Raw genomic sequence first — 17,580 nt, forward strand, 5'->3', positions numbered from 1 at the left:
GGCCGCCTCTTACCGAGAGAGCAACTGACTCCCAGCCTCACAGACTAACTTTTATAGAGCAAAGGCCATGTGGTTGAGCCCGGCCACGCACAGGTGGCCAATGAGATTGCAACACACAGAGAAAGCTGCACAGTCATGCTAGGTCACACACGGGTGGCCAAGTGAATTACAATTCACCCCATAGTAGCTATTTGAACTAGCCTATCACCTTGGTCAGGATTGGCGCCCAAAAGGTGGGGCCCACACTCCTTGGTAGCTGGGGAGACAGTATGCACGCCCCACTGATTGGATGTCTCCACCTGGCCCGACTCATCCCTGAATTCGGGCTCTGATATCTCCACCTGACCTGACCTGCCCTTGTATTTGGGCTCTGTTATCAGGGACTGGTTGACCATATTTTACTGGTTTCCCGGACTTGCTTTTAAGTAAGTTCCCCTGGGGGGTGAGGGGTAGGGTCAGTTTAAGTTTTACTGCATAAACAACAAAATCACTGTTTAACCAGGATGAAATCACTCTGGCTAAATAGGCCCTTACAATCATACTATAACTTTTAAGTTATACAAATAGTAAATTTTAAATTTTTTACTTAAGTTAGACAGGTTTGCATAGCAATACACGCAGATATACTTTATTTACCTTATTTAACTTGTTCTCTGTTGAAGAATGTTTTCTGTTTTGCTACATTGTAAATACATCTTTGTACAAATATCAGTGCATACTTAGGTGAGAAATCTATAAAGTAGATTTCTAGAGATGAAATTTCTCTGTCAAAGGGAACTGCAGAGCCAAGCTAGTTTCAAAGTGTACCTCCAATCTACTATCCCACCAACATTGGTTACTGTTGATACTGTTATTTATATTTTATGTATAAATTTTGTTGTTGATATATAGTTTTTGTACAAGGTTTTTGTGTTTTGTTTTTTTGCTACATGTGGTTTAATTTCCCTTAAATATTTTTCTGTGAATAATTGCCAGTTTTCATATTTTTAAATATATTAACCCAAAGGGAGCATCCCATTGTAAGCTGTAGGAAGTCATTCTAACCATGTGGACTTTTTCATTCAACAGCAATAGTATCTTGAATCTGGAGAGATTGTGAGAAGGTATTTAAACTTTCCTCTACCTTTAGACAAATTACACTATTCTCCCTCTCCACCCTCCCCCTAAACACACATTCAATTACAATTTCAAACAAAAATTTTATCAGGCGACTTGTTCATTGCATTTCCTTATATATTCATTCTAAAGGAAAGTGAAGATAATGTTCACATGATCCTAAACAGTTGGTAGCCTTATAAATAAAGAAGTTAGCAGGTAAACGCCAAGAAAAGGACATCTAAAAACTTCAGCTCTAGCTTTAGAAATTAGTATTACTGAGATATATCCTTGGTAACAGTGTAATAGAAGAGGTTAATTTATGTTCCAATCTTAGTGTAGGATGCTGGGAATAAAGACTATGAAATCTCATCTGCATAGTCCGCTCTTACTTATGTGTGCCAAAATAAGGGGAAATTGTTGTAATTCAGATCTACATATACCTTAATTTTTGTAAAGAGTGAAATAGTGAATACACATGTAGATATTTAGAGTTTGATCTTTCAGTCAGTGAAAGTTACATTCACAAACTCTTAAAAATTTTAACATAATTTTAAAAATGAAACTCTAGCCTTTTAAATATTCCAATTTAGTGATTTTCAGTCTATCAACAATTTTACTATGCTCTTTTTAAACAAATACCTAAAATAAGTTTCCAGTGGTGACAACTTTCTAAAATAATATTAATTAAAACACTCCTAAAATTAAAAACCTTATCTGTGAAATTATTGATAGGAAATAATAATGAAATTTAAGAACCACACAAGACAATTAAAAGTTCTTAAAACCAAATTCTGAAAAATTCTATCCTTTTCACCCTGTACTTACCAGATATTAATATAAACTTTTCAGAATTGTAATTTAAAATATATTGTATTTTACAACAAAGTTTAAAACTAGTTAATGGCAAGCTATGATTACATTATACATTGTTTATAGTCCTATTTATAAATGTTTATCTAGTATGAAATTTTTTCTGTATTAAAGGAAGTTTCAATGTGAAACTTTATAACTAACAATTGGTCACTCCTTGTCTTTATGTTATTGAAGTACAGTTGATACACAGTTACATTAGTTTTAGCTGCACAACACACAGACTGGACAAGTTTATAAATTATACTATGCTCACTATAAGTGCAGCCACCACCTGTCACCATACTACCTTATTATAATACCACTGACTATATTCCCTATGCTGTACCTTTTATCCCTGTGACTTACTCATTTCCTAACTGGAAGCCTGAATCTCTTGCTATCTTTCACCTATTTTGCCCATCCCCCCATTCCTCTCCACACTGGTAACCATGAATTTGTTTTCTGTATTTATCAGTCTGTTTCCGCTTTTTGTTTGTTTTTGGTTTTGTTTTTTTTAGATTTTCACATATAAGTGAGGTCATGTGGTATTTGTCTTTCTCTAACTTACTTCACTTACCATAATCCCCTACTCCATCTTTAATATCCGTATAACTCAATGTCACCCAACCCATATGCCTGTGAACATACTAAAATCACTACCCACCACATCTTCATTCACATGGTCTTTATATACATTTATATGCATATATTTTGTGACATAAAGAAACTAGATGAATTTCAACAAGCCATGTAAAAAACTAATCATCTCATTTGAAAGTCCCTTTTTTCTCTCCCAATGGTTTTCTTCACGTTCACTAATATCCAAACCTTGGCATTCTCTTTTAATCTCATGATTTCGAATAAATTTTTTTTAATGTAGAATACTTCCAGGGGTGCCTGGGTGGCTTAGTTGTTAAGGCTCTACCTTCGGCTCAGGTCATAATCGCAGGGTCCTGGGATCAAGCCCCATATCGAGCTCCCTGCTCAGCGGGAAGCCTGCTTCTCCCTCTCCCACTCCCCCTGCTCCTGTTCCCTCTCTCGCTGTCTCTCTCTCTGTGTCAAATAAATAAAAAATTAAAAACAACAACAATAAAATGTAGAATACTTCCAAATCTCTATGTCTTGACCTGTCTCCCAGGGTCCAATCCTGTATCTGGAACTGGACATATCCCAAAAGCCCTAAAAACACATAATGTCTCAAAGTGGATTATCTTTCTTTGCAAAACTGTTTTTCCTCCTATACTTACTTTAAGGGTAACTCAAACTTTGTGGTCACACAGCTTAAAGCTTAGGCTCATCTTTTTCTTTGATCTCCTTACCCCCTACCTATTCCCCACCCTGATCCAAACCTTTACCAAATTTTAGCTTTTCTATTGCCTTGCCCTGGAAGCTCAGCTTTCAAATTCCCTGAAGCCACTTCTCCACTTTAAATCACCTTACCCTGTGTTGCAGCTCTATTATTATTTTCAGAGCCCTCTGGTCAGTAGTCTGTGGGCAATGGGGCAGAGTGAGGGTTTTATAATTTTGCATTCTTTTGTTTGTTTTTTACTTTTTGGCAAGAGGAGTACTTGAAAATGGGCATTACCATTACATAAAAACATGTATGCCATGATAATGGCTGGGTAAACATTTCCTCTGGCTAAAGAAGCAGCTCCAGATTATTGGTAATGTTTTGTTTTATGTCAATCAGCAGGATTAACAAAAAATATGGATCTTGAAGACATACACATATAGGTTAAATTCCAAATCTCCTTTATTTTACTCTTCTGAAGTAAAATGAGAAATGAGAGTAGTGAAATGAGAATAATAATAAGCTACCTCCATAAGGTTAAGATTAAATAGGGCTCATATATACCTGACTTATGCTCTAAATATTTGCTAAATGAATGAATGATGGTTCCCATTCTAGAAAACCTCTTCTCCCACATCTCCATCCAGCTAACTTGTATTTTTATACCTCTGTTGCAGCCATCCTGAATTTCCTTCTCTAGAATGATTCCTATGTCCCAGTTCTGTGTTTCTATGGCTCCAGTGCCTGTTTATCACACACTCTGTAATTACTGATGTCCTTGTTAGTCTCTCATTATATTTTGGTAAATTCCTTGAGGATAAGGGTCATGTGTTATTTGACTTTGAATTTGCAAGAATAGGCATGGTTCCTGGCAAACATCATCCACTATTTCAGTAAATGTTGAATGAGTACTTTCTGTGTACATGTAACCAAAGGCCTTGTATCAGAAGCTTTACTAATTTTATTCCAAATGCAAAGTAACGTACTGGAAAAAAAGAAAAATTTAACAACCAAATATCTACAGTAGGTATTACAACAACAAAAATATTAATTCTGGTTGAACTATACGTAATTTAGGGTGACAAAAATACAGCCTCTCTACATGAAGAAAATAGCTCATTCTCACTAAGCACTTAAGCTGTGCCTAACTAAATGATCTAGTTATTTAATCCAATCTACCCAACCCCCTTTGTGATAAATTTTCTCTATTACTAACCCTATCCTACAAGATTTGAAAACTGAGCACCAAGGAGATTAGGTAACCCCTATATCACACAAGTAGTGAACTGTGATGTCAGGGTTCCGACAACTTAGGACTTCTGAGCCTCTCTTCTTCCACCGCCTCTACTCTTAATCACACCACACTGACTTCCTAGCAATTGCAAATGCCTCAAAGATGCTTAATGTGGTACCCAGACCGATGACAACTAAGGTTGCCTTCCCCCAAAGTATGGGAAACATTAAGAGTCCATTTCCCCCTCAGACCACTAATGGTGTCTTTGAAGACAAGTATATGTACGGCAATGAAACTGCACAGGATTTTCTTCCATATACTTAAGAATAAATTACGTTTTCCCCCTAAATAAAGTAGTATCTATCTATATATGTATATAAGCTTTGGTTTTCTTCTAATATTAACACACAAAAAGTTTTCCTATTATGGTCTGAAACCTAGATGCTTAAGAAAAAAGCCATTTCCAGTAAAGCCAGAAAACAAACCAAAAAAAAAAAGGCCGTATTCATAGTCTTGAGGTAAGGAGATCCGAAGAAGACAGTCCTTGAGCACTCAGGAGTCCCAAGCATGCCGAATTGCTAGAATGTCAATCACTTAGGGAAACACAAGTACCTTAATAGTGACAAATTGGCTTCGGAGTTCCCTTAGAGAGCCTCTAACTCATTTGAGACCAATTACCAATTAAATGCTCTAAGGGACCGCCTTGTGACTTCCAGCTAGCAATCTGGAAGATGTCCAGAACATGAGGAAGAAATCAAAACTTCATGGAAAATGGAGGCGATGGACGTGTAACTTTAAACTAGCAAAACGGGGTACTCTGGGTTCACCCTATAAAGATTGCCCGATCTTAAATTGCCTCTGAGTATTAACAGTGCGCCGCGGCTTTTTTTTTTTTTTTTTTTTTTCCCATTAGGATATGTGGACTTTGCCTTATTTTATTAATAAACAGATACCTTCTTAGTAGCATGATTCAATGATGGGACATTTTGTTTCCTTGCATTTAAGAATCTCCTCACGGAGAAAAAGTATGCAACAAAGGGCAACAGCTAGCACGTATATTTAGTTCCAAATCTTCCAAGCCGAAACGGATGTATGAAGTATTTATTAAAATTTTAATTTTAAAAGCATTTATTACCGTCGGTGTGCTGGGTGGTGATGGCCAAAGTGAGGATGTGGTTAATGGAAATTGCGAGATCGCGAGCGGTTGGCGTCACACTACACTCCAGTGCAGCAGTCAGACCACCCACAAGCCAAAGCTCTCAAAATGGCGGCCGCACGTCAATCTGCCAGAAAGCGCTACCCACTCCTTCGGATACGTCACGTCACCAGGGAAACGGCGCTCTTGCGTAGGGGCGCGGTCCCGGGTGAAAGGGCAGGGCTTGCTTGAGACCCTTCCCGCTCGCCTCGACGGAGGCCCGAGGCGAAGCCGGAGCGGGAGGGACTCCCACGACACCTTAGCAAAGGAGTGTGGGCCCACACCTGGAGTGGACGAAGCCCGCCTCTTCCCTACCTCGGCCTCGCCTACCCGGAGGCTGGGGAAGCGCCCCAGGGCGAGCACTAGCTGAGGGGCGGAGCGAGCCAAGCGCCCGAACCGCCCCCGAGCGAGATCTGAGTTCCACGGCGGTGGCGCCCGCTAGAGTTGACGTTAGCTATGGAAACGCGGAGATGCTTCGGGTGCGATCGCCGTGAGCTGGTTGCCTGGCCGCTGGAGCTTCTCAGCCTCTGCGTTCGGGTCGCAGGCAGCCTCCGGGCGGGATCGCCCAATCCGGGTTTACCTGCAAAAATGCAGTTCCCGGGATTCCTTCGCGTCGCTTCTTCCCTCGAGTGACTCGAGGTACGTTCCATCCCCGACACCCACCTGGGGACTTCTTAGGCACCGAATTTCCAAGCCTATGCAGAGGCACATTGTTCTTGCAGTTTTAATTGCCACAGATTTCTTGTTTTTCAAGTGCGATTGTTGCATTTTTTACACCGAAGGTGAACCCCGTGGCAAGAGGAATCAGTCCACTAGGACTTTAATTTTCTTTCAGAAGACTGCTTTAGCTTGTTGAGTTACTGCATTTTGTTTCTAAGAGACACTTGCGGAATGGAGAACCGTCCATTGAGTCTTGATTTAGTGATGTCCTTGTTACCCCAATATAGTGTACAAATTGCGTCCTTTAGTGCTGTACTCTTTCCTTACCTCCAACTAAACCGCGTTTGCCCCAACTTGGTCAATTTCTGACCCCCTGAACACGAGTAACTCTCCCCCCCCCCGCCATCTGCTGCCTCTCTTCACAACTCTGTCAAGGACCAGTGTTTACATAAATGAAATCTACAACATCGGAGGTTATTTATCAGAACTGTGAATTGATAATCTACTCTTTACCAGTCATTCTCTTTTATTCAGCCATACATATGTGTATATATATACACATATATGTATATATATATATACATGTATTTAGTGAATCATTCTTACAACTAGAGCAAAGACTATCCTTTGTATTACTGAGTGTCCACTGCCACCCATTCCAAGTCTCCAGACCCTGTCACAGCATCCAGAGCCAGACTCATGACCAGATATTGCCATTTTAGTGATTTAACTGGGACACCTGGCAGCCACTCTTAAATTTCCTACTGGTTATTAACAGACAGTACATGGTTAGGGAACTTTTCTGTTTCTTTTTCCTTTGTAAGAACTTTGTTGAAATATAATTCACATTCCATAGACTTCAGTCATTAAAAGTGGACAATTCAACACCCGAAACTAATATTACACTGTATGTTAAATAACTGGAATTTACACTAAATTTTTTAAAATGTATTAAAGATTTTTAAAAGTGTACAGTGGTTTTAGTATATTCACAGAATTGTGCAAGTATTATTACAGTCGATTTTAGAACATCTCATTGCCCCTTCAAAAAGCCCTGTTTCCTTTAGGATAATTACTCCCTCCCATCGCAGCCTTAGGCAAACATTAACTTGTTTCTGTCTTTATAGATTTGCATGTTCTGGACATTTCATATATAGGAAAGCATACAATATGTGGCCTTTTGTGATTGTCTTCCTCTTAGCATTCTGTTTTCAAGGTTCGTCCATGTTGTAGCATAAGTCAGTGCTTCATTCTTGTTTATAACCTAATAATATTACATCATATGGATATACCACATTTTATGTAATCTGTTGATGGACATTTTGGGTGTTTTCACTTCTTGGCTATTAATATTTCTGCTATGAATGTTTGTGTACAAATTTTTGTGTAGACTTATGTTCTCATTTCTCTTGGGTAAATACCCAGCAATAGAATTAATAGGTCATACAGTAACTCTATGGTTAGCATTTTTAGGAACTGCCAGACTGTTTTTGAAAGCAGCTGCACCATTACCTTATAACTTGGGGGTTTGGTTTTCTCCACAATTTCACCAATACTATTTTTTTTAATTTAGTTTTATTTTTTCAGTGTTCCAAGATTGATTGTTCATGCACCACACGCAGTGTTCCATGAAATACATGCCCTCCTTAATACCCACCACCAGGCTCACACATCCCCTCCACTCCCTCCCCTCTAAAACTCTTTCTCAGCCTCCACAGTCTCTCATGGTTCATCTCCCTGACCGATTTCCCCCACTTCCCTTCTCCTTTCCTTCTCCTAATGTCCTCCATGCTATTTCTTATGTTCCACAAGTAAGTGAAACCATATGGTAATTGACTTTCTCTGCTTGACTTATTTCACTCAGCATAATCTCCTCCAGTCCCCTCCATGTTGGTACAAAAGTTGGGTATTCATCCTTTCTGATGGCTGAGTAATACTCCATTGTGTATATGGACCACATCTTCTTTATCCATTGGTCTTTTGAAGGGCATCTTGGTTCTTTCCACAGTTTGGTGATTATGGACATTGAAATCCATGTGACTGGTTATCAAAAATAGTACTGGTGTGGAGGTTCCTCACCAGTACTATTTTTGATAGCCAGTTAAGTGGATTTGAAGTGCTATCTTGTTTCACTTTTGGTTTGCATTTCTCAAATGAGTGAGTAATGATGTTGAGCATTGTCTTGTGTGATTATTGGCGATTTGTATGGTATCCTTGCAGAATGCCTACTTTAATCCTTTAAATTGGCTTTTTTTTCCCACTATTAAATTGTAAGTGTTCTTTATATATTCTAGATGTAAGTCCCTTATCATATATATGATTTGCAAAAATTTTTTCCTATTTCGTGGGTTTTCATTTTCTTGATGGTGAGAACCTTTCCTTCTAGACACTTTCCCATTTGTGTTTCTTTATCTCTTACTCAGAAGTCGTATGTGCCAGTGTCCTCATGCTGGCTTAGCTAACAAAAGTTGCCCATTTGACATTTTGGAGATTCCTCTCAGTCCCACTTTTCCCTGAAAACTCTTTTTCCCAAATTATCCTTCTATTTCTCTGGCCTCAAAAATGAAATTCCCTTTCATTTGTCAATGGCTTGGTATAATTTAAAAACTCAGTTAGCTACCAACTGACGTGGTGTGTTAAGTCACTTAATTTCACTGGTTCTCAGTTTTCTGTAAAGCAAGTTGGGTTTTTTTGGTAATCTGTGTGAATGGTACACTTCATTCACCTGACACTTGACTTTGAAAGAAAAACTTATTGATTGCTTTGAATTGGTAAAATGTTTGCAGAGTGGGAAGGTTAGATTGGGAGAGAAGTGTCAGCAGGGCCTGCTGCACATTTGTGATACACTGGTGTGACTTTTGGCTATTTTTTTTTAAAGATTTTATTTATTTATTTGACGGAGATCACAAGTAGGCAGAGAGGCAGGCAAAGAAAGAGGGGGGAAGCAGGCTCCCCGTTGAGCAGAGAGGCCGATGCAGGGCTCGATCCCAGGACCCTGGGATCATGACCTGAGCCAAAGGCAGGGGCCTCAACCCACTGAGCCACCCAGGAGCCCCTTGGCTATTTTCTACCATCTTATTTTTCCAAAAGGAATGGAATGTTAATAATTCATATTCTAGTGTTGTACATTTGAGAAGGGTGAATTATAGAAGTGATAACTCATTATTCTATCTGTAAAGCTTTCCCAATATCTGCAATAAATAGATCCTTTGAGCTATCTACTTACCCTTTCCATCCAGTCATAGCTTTCTCTACAAACCAATTCCTGTGAATATACAGAATACTCTTAAATTCAAAGACCCTCCTAAAATCTCGATTTGAATAAATACCATTTTATAGATCAAAGGGATGTTATTGTGCTTGTTCTTTTACTTTAAGAGTCTTTAAGTAGATTTTCCTTTTTTTGGTGGGTAGAAGGGATTGCTTACTACATAACTGATAAACTATAACATGAAATATGTTTTTCATGTTTTAGCACTAAATGTCTTTCAAAGGCTCTTCAAGAATTTAGCTGTTTGTCCCTGGTATGGCATTTAGGCAAGATTTATAGAGTGCTTTCTGATTTATAGGGATAGCTATCTTTGCATCTCTAGATTCCTACTGATACCCTCAACAGTTAGCACTTGGCTATCAAAAAAGTCCACAGGTGCTTTCTTATTAGAACTGATCTAACAGGAATAAGTCATTTTATCCAGGGCAAATGAGAATTAAGTTGTGTCATAGCATACTTTTTGAGTACTAAGGTGTAAGCCATTTTGTTTCTTTTCCAGACCTGAAGTTTTTTGTTTCCCACATTAGTAAAGGTGTGATACTTAGAAAAGTAGAACTTCAGTATATTTCTTTTCAGATTTTTAAAAATACTTTTTAGGAACGTGGATGAGGATATTCTATATATTACTGACAAGTTTGTGTAGGCATTTTTTTTTTAAAGATTTTATTTATTTATTTGACAGAGAGAGATCACAAGTAGACAGAGAGGCAGGCAGAGAGAGGGAGGGAAGCAGGCTCCCTGCCAAGCAGAGAGCCCGATGCGGGACTCGATCCCAGGACCCTGAGATCATGACCTGAGCCGAAGGCAGCGGCCTAACCCACTGAGCCACCCAGGCGCCCTGTGTAGGCATTTTTTAAATAAGCAGGAATTACTTTTTCTTGAGAAGTTAATTTTGTTTAATAATTTTATAGTATTTATAAACTAACTTTGTATATTGTTTATTCTCTTGATAATGAAAATTAAAATAATTCCAGAGTTATTTTTACCAGTAATAATTATTTGAGAGGGAAATGATCTCTATCCCACTGGATTATAAACTTCTTTAGATCAGAGGGCGGCCTATTACCATAACCTAGTACATCATAGGTATTCAAAAGTTTAAATGTGTGGAAAGTACTAAATTTTCATTTAGCTATTTCTCTATGAAAGGAAAGTTAACACATTTGTCTATATTAACAAATGTCAGAATGAACTCTAATCCTCAGTACTTCAAGAGCAAGTTAATATAGGGGGAGAAAAAAAGATTATAACATATGTCAGAGTTAATATCCTTCAAATTTAAAAAGTTCTTTCAAATTAGTAAGAGAAGTGAACACTTTAAAAGAAAAAGAGGCAGGGCGCTTGGGTGGCTCAGTAGGTTAAGCCTCTGCCTTGGGCTCAGGTCATGGTCTCAGGGTCCTGGGATGGAGCCCCCAATCAAGCTGTCTGCTCAGTGGGGAGCCTGCTTCCCCCTCTCTCTCTGCCTGCCTCTGTCCCTACTTGTGATCTCTCTCTGTCAAATGAATAAATAAAATCTTAAAAAAAAAAAAAAGAGGCAAAGGGCATGAAAAGGCAATTTACAAAGAAATTAAATGACATTTGTCTGCAGTACACACATATACATGTAGTGAATATTCTCAGAAAGATAAACCATGTTACTTAAATAATAATAGGATTCTATAAAAATGAACCTCTAGGGGTTAAAGATGTACTCTTAGGAATGGAAAATATAGAGCAAAGATTAAATAAAATTTGACAAATAGGATAGAGTAAGTTTTTTGAAGGTATAATAAAAATACAGTTGAGGTACAGTTGCAGAAGTGCCCAATAAGTAAGTGTGGATTCAGTGTCACCTCACACCTGTTAAGATGGCTACTAGAAAAAGAAAAGAGAAAGAAAAATAACAGATGTTGGCAAGGATGTGGAAAAATTAGAATCTGTGTAAAGTGTTAGTAGGATGCAAAGTGGTGTGTCTGCTATGGAGAACAGTGTGGAAGGTCCTCAAAAAATTAAAAATAGAGCTACCATATGATCCAGCAATCCCACTTAAGGGAATTTATCTGAAAGAATTGAAATCAGAATCTTGAAGAAATATTTGCCCTCCTGTGTTCACTGCAGCATTATTCACCATAGCCGAAAATCAGAAATAACCCACTGTCTGTCAACAGATGAATGGATAAAGAAAATGTGTTATATACATACAATGGAAAATTATTTAGCCCTGGAAGGGAAGGAAATCCTGCCATTTGTGATCACATAGATAAGCCTTGAAGACATTATGGTAAATGAAATAAACCAATCAGAAAAAGACAAATATTGCGTGGTTCTTCTTATATGGGGTATCTAAAATTGTCAGACTTACAGAAACAGAGTAGACTGAAGGTTGCCAGGAGCTTGGGGGAGGAAGAAACAGGAAGAAGACTTGCTATATAAAGTTTTAGTTTTATAATATGAATAAATTCTAGAGATCTGTACAATGTTGTGTTGCTACTTAACAATACTATATTATACACTTAAAATTTTAAGAGGGTAAATCTCATGTTAAGTATTCTTATCATAAAAAAAAATCTGAATCCAATAGAACAGAAAAAGGAAGTGTAGGTTCAATGAACGAAATTGACCAATCCATAAAAATAATGTGATAGTTAAAAACAAGTAAATTTCACTAAATAAAAATCAGACGATTGGCTAAAACTTATGTTTTTAGAAATTCTGTTTGCCAAACTAAGAAAACTATAAATTTATTGTAATCTCCCCGAACTGCTACTTTGTTATCTTTTTGCTTGTTTATTTATTTGTTTTAAGGGATTTTTCACATTGATATCTTGCCTGATTCCTGCATTAAAGTTGAAAAATAAAAATTCCCCCCTGGTACATTGCCAAATTGATCTGTTTCTCGCCTTTCTGGATAATGCATAAGAAACATGGCTCGAATTCCAAACAAAGCAGCGTTTCTATGGCTACTTTGTTGGCCCACTTTCAGAGTAGCATATGAAGAAAGCGTATGGCCCAAATCAATGTTTTGATGCCATCTTTATCCCGTAACCTTTCTTTTCACGACACTTTTTTCCCCCTAAATCTTGAGACATTTTTCATTTTAACATGTTGGAGGCAGCAGCCATAAAAATGCATCAGTCTGGGAATTGTCTCTGAGAATATATGCCAAAATCTCATTCAGGAACTAAATTTTAATTATTCTGATTTTCCTTTCTATTCTACTAATCCAGATTAGGATTTAGAATGTTTTTCTGAATAAATGTTAAGTGTTGCTTCCTATGAAGAAAATATTTTTTAAATATTCCAGGATCTGTAACTAAATTAAAAATCACACAGTACCAGTTTATCATAATTCTTAAAATTTAATTTAATTTTTTTTCAGTGCTCCAAGATTCATTGTTTATGCACCACATGCAGTGCTCCATGCGATACGTGCCCTCCTTAATACCCACCACCAGACTTACCCAACTCCTTACCCCTCTCTCCTCCAAAATGTTCAGTTTGTTTCTCAGAGTTCACAGTCTCTCATGGTTTGTCTCCCCCTCTGATTTCCCCCAACTCACTTCTCCTTTCCTTCTCCTAGTGTCCTCCATATTATTCCTTATGCTCCAAAAGTAAGTGAAACCATATGATAATTGACTCTCTGCTTGACTTACTTCACTCATCATAATTTTTGCTTTGATGAATTTCTAGTATTTGTTGTGCTACAATTCCCTTTTATCCTTAAAATATTAGAAAGAAAATACCCATACTAGAAATAAACGTACTTGCTACTTGTCAAATTTCCAACTTCCCCTTTAAATGACAGTGTTTAATGTTTTCTTTTAATCATCTTACTTAAGCTCTACCATTAATGTATTATATTCCTCTCCATACCAAGGTATTTTACTACATATTATGGAGAATTGGAAGTGTCTCAAGATTTGGCCTCTTCCCACAAATAACTTATTGTTAGAGAAAAGACATACATAATTTAAAAATAATACATAAAGAGGTGAACAATACAAGAAATGCCCTATGTTGATACATGTTACAAAATGAGTAGTATGAACAAGCAATGTTTGATATGCAGAGAGAAGAGAGTGTTCCGGGAAATTTTCAGAAAGGATTAGATTCAATCTTTAAAGTTGACCAAGAATACCAATTAGGGAAAGAAAGAAAGGACATCCTAGACCAAGGAAAGGGCATGAGCAGAAGCACCCAGAAGGAAAAGGGCAGGATGTGTTTGTAGGGCATAGGGCTGAGAATTTTAGAGGTTATGTGGTCGCTTGAAGAGGTATCAAAATGTCCTATGTAAAATACACAAGCACAGCCTACCTACCATGTATGCTCTCTGGAACTTTTCACACCTATACGAACTATACATAACCATGGATTATGTATACACCTAAGTGTGTATACTCTTTTTTTTTTTAAATGCAAATGAGATCATCAATGTGTTTATTTTACTTTTCAGCATTTCATGGCATCTTTCTGTTTCCACATCAATAACGGATCTTCAGAATATCTCACTGTTTGGAATATAATCACAGAGTATTCTGTCAAATGAGTAAGAGCTTAAACTAAGCTCTACCAAAGATTCTGAAGTACATGGAGCTAGATAATCTGGTTTATAAGGTGTCTTCAGTTTCTGTCTTCCCTTCCCAGTGAGCCATCTCACCTTGTTCCTGATAGCTTCAGTGGAACAAGAGGGACCAGCTTTTACCTAACTCTCCGGGAAAATTCCAGGCATATCCGGTCTCTTTTAAAAGCCTAGGACAGACATCCAAGTTCCTTTTCCTTTCTGATAGCATCTTCTGTAGATAATTGAAATCAAAATATTTGTGCCTGCTCACAGGAGTATGCCCTTACTTACCCTTTGGCTTCTATAGAACAACCCTATCAGAATAGGTGAGTACATTGAGCCTGACATCAGGACAGGAGTTAAGCTCATTCAGAGGGGGGAAGCAGTCTTTTCATTCCTTGAGATTGAACCATCAATGACTAAGGTTCCATTTGGCCCTGCAGTTCTGTTATTTTGTGAGTACTTGTAGGGCTGCCATGTAAGTAAAAGCTGTGACTTATTCTGTGTAGAATTAAGGCCAATGGCCAGAAGATAAAAAAATGGTGTTTTCAATTAAAGAACTTCCTAACAGTATAACAAAAGGTTCTCTAAAGTAGTAATAATTTTTTAAAAGATTTTATTTATTTATTTGACAGACAGAGATCACAAGCAGGCAGAGAGGCAGGCGGGGAGTGGGGGGCGGGCGTGGGGGAGCAGGCTCCCTGCTGAGCAGAGAGCCTGATGCTGGGCTCAATCCCAGAACCCTGGGATCATGACCTGAGCTGAAGGCAGAGGCTTTAATCCACTGATCCACCCAGGGGCCCCTAAAGTAGTAATTCTTAATTGTGACCCCTAAACTTTTCATGATGCCTGAAAGCTCTCTCTAGGACTGATACTGGTTGGGTAGAACTGACTTGTAGGAATACTGTTTTAAACTGAAGAAAGAACAGGAAAGGAAGGCAGGCAGGCGGGCTATCTTAAGATGGCTTTAAATCTGTGCATGTGTGGTAAAATACATATAATGTTTACTGTCTTAACCATTTTTAAGCGTATAGTTCAGTGGTATTAACTACATTACCCTGTAGTAAAGTCATCACCACCATTCATCCCTGTGATTCTTCTCATCTTGTGAAACTTTATGCCCATTAAACAGTAACTCCCATTCTCTTTCCTCATTCCGTGGCAACCGCCATTCAACTTTCTATGATTTTGACAACTCTAAGTACCTTGTCTTAGTGAGATTATGGACTATTTATCTTATTGTGACTGACTTATTTTGTTTAGCAAAAGGCCCTTAAGCTTCATCCATGCTATAGCGTGTGGCAGGATTTCCTTCCTTTTTAAGGTTGAAAAAATATCCCTTGTATGTATATACTACGTTTTGTTTATCCATACATCCTTTGGTGGACACTTGGGTTGCTTCCATGTTTTAGTTATTGTGAATAATGTTACTATGAACACGAGTAACAAATATTTCTTTGATACCCTGCTTTCAGTTCTTTGGGGTATATATCCAGAAATCAAAAACCTGGATCATATGGTAATCCAATTTTTAAGTTTTTAGGAGCCACTGTACTGTTTTCCACAACACTTAAACCATTTGATATTTCCACCAATAGTGCACAAGGGTTCCAGTTTTCCACATCCTTACCAATACATGTTGTTTTCTGTTTTTCTGATAGTAGCCATCTAAATAGCTGTGAAGTGGCATTTTGTTGTAGTTTTAAAAGATATTTATTTATTTATTTATTTGAGAGACTGAGAGAGAGAACATGAAAGGAGAGAGGTCAGTGGGAGAAGCAGACTCCCTGCCGAGCAGGGAGCCCGATGTGGGACTCGATCCCAGGACTCCAGGACCATGACCTGAGCCAAAGGCAGTTGTCTAACCAACTGAGCCACCCAGGTGCCCTTTGTTGTAGTTTTAATTTGCATTTCTCTAATGATTAGTAGTGTTGAGCATCTTTTCATGCATTTATTGCCATTTGTGTATCTTCTTTGGAGAAATGTCTATTCAATCCTTTGCCAATTTTTGAATTTGTTTGTTTTGTTGTTGAGTCTTAGGAGTTCTCTATAAATTATGGATAGGTATCCCTTATCAGATGGATATATGATATGCAGATATTTTCTCCCATTCTGTGAGTTGCCTGTTCACTCTGTTGATAGTGTCTTTGATGCACATAATTTTTAAGTTTTCATGAAGTTTAATTTGTCTATTTTCCTATTGTTAACCTGTACTTTTGGTGTCATATCCAAGAAGTCATTGCCAAATCCAGTATTGGAAGCTTTTGTCCCATGTTTTCCTTTAAAAGCTTTATTGCTTTAGGTCTTACAGTTAGGTCCATTTTGAGTTAATTTTTGTGTGTGATGTTAAGGGTCTAATTTCATTCTTTTGCTTATGGATACTCAGTTTTCCTGACACCATTGAATGGTCTTGGTACTCTTATCAAATATTTTACCATATATGTGAGTATTTATTTCTGGGTTCTCTATTCTATTTCGTTGACCTCTGGGTCTTAATTTATGAAGTTAGCTTTAAACTTAATTTTTCTTTTCCAGCCCAGAATGTGATCCCTGAGTAATACATTGCTACCTATCTTGTGTCAGGCAACTGTTTTTCAGAATATGCTAAGTGTATCCCAGGAAAAGGAAAAGTCGAAGAGAAGAGAATCTGTTATTTGATACTTAGATTTTTAAAAAATATTTTATTTTTTTAAAGTAATCTGTATACCCAAAGTGGGGCTCAAACTCATAACCCTGAGATCAAGAATACATGCTCTACCAACTGAGCCAGCCTGGCACCCCGAAACTTAGAATTTTGTGGCCCTGAAATGGAAATAATCTAGACTATAGCACATACAGATCCTATTATTGTTTCATGTTTTCCTAGTTTGGGTGGGTTTTGGAAACTGATAACAGAGAAAGTAAAAATTGAATCAGAAGGTAGTTTGCTTATGGTAACATAGCTAATAATAAGCATTTAGTCAGACACCTGGAGTCCTTCGATTTCCAGTTTGTTGTTCTTTCTACTGCATGTTGAACTGCCAGTGGCTTTTTATAGAATTCTTACTATTTTAACAGGATTTGACTTTTTAAATTCTCAGAAAATCCTAAGTTTACTGTAGTTGCTAAATGATGTGACTAATAGTATTTCTATTTTTTTTTCCACTTCTATTTTCAGTCCAATTCAAGGGAATTAAAGAGAATATCCTCATTTTATAGAGCAGGGTTTGGCCAACTACGGCTCACAGGTTGAGTCTGGTCCACAGGTATAGGTAAAAATAACATAAAGCTTTACTGGAACACAACCACTCCTGTTCATTTATTTATTTATTTATCTATGGCTTCTTTTCTGCTACAACAGTAGAATTGAGTCATTGTAGCTGAGATATGGTCTACAAAGCCTAAAATATTTACTCTTCAGCCCTTAGAGAAAAATTTTGCTGACCCTTAAAATAGAGGG

General features: G+C 37.6%; 1 protein-coding gene across 1 annotated transcript in view; it reads left to right on the forward strand.

Moving 5' to 3' along the window:
• Positions 1-6,109: 6,109 nt before the first annotated feature.
• Positions 6,110-17,580, forward strand: part of LOC111140676 (pecanex homolog 4) — a 42,752-nt gene continuing 31,281 nt past the window's right edge. The window contains exon 1 of the mRNA XM_022492888.1: positions 6,110-6,309. The gene's annotated coding sequence lies outside the window, so the exon portion shown is untranslated. The remainder of the gene's footprint in view (positions 6,310-17,580) is intronic.

The sequence above is a fragment of the Enhydra lutris genome, unplaced genomic scaffold, assembly GCF_002288905.1.
Source record: "Enhydra lutris kenyoni isolate GAN:26980312 unplaced genomic scaffold, ASM228890v2 scaffoldscaffold4, whole genome shotgun sequence".
In the NCBI taxonomy this organism is placed as follows: Eukaryota; Metazoa; Chordata; class Mammalia; order Carnivora; family Mustelidae; genus Enhydra; species Enhydra lutris.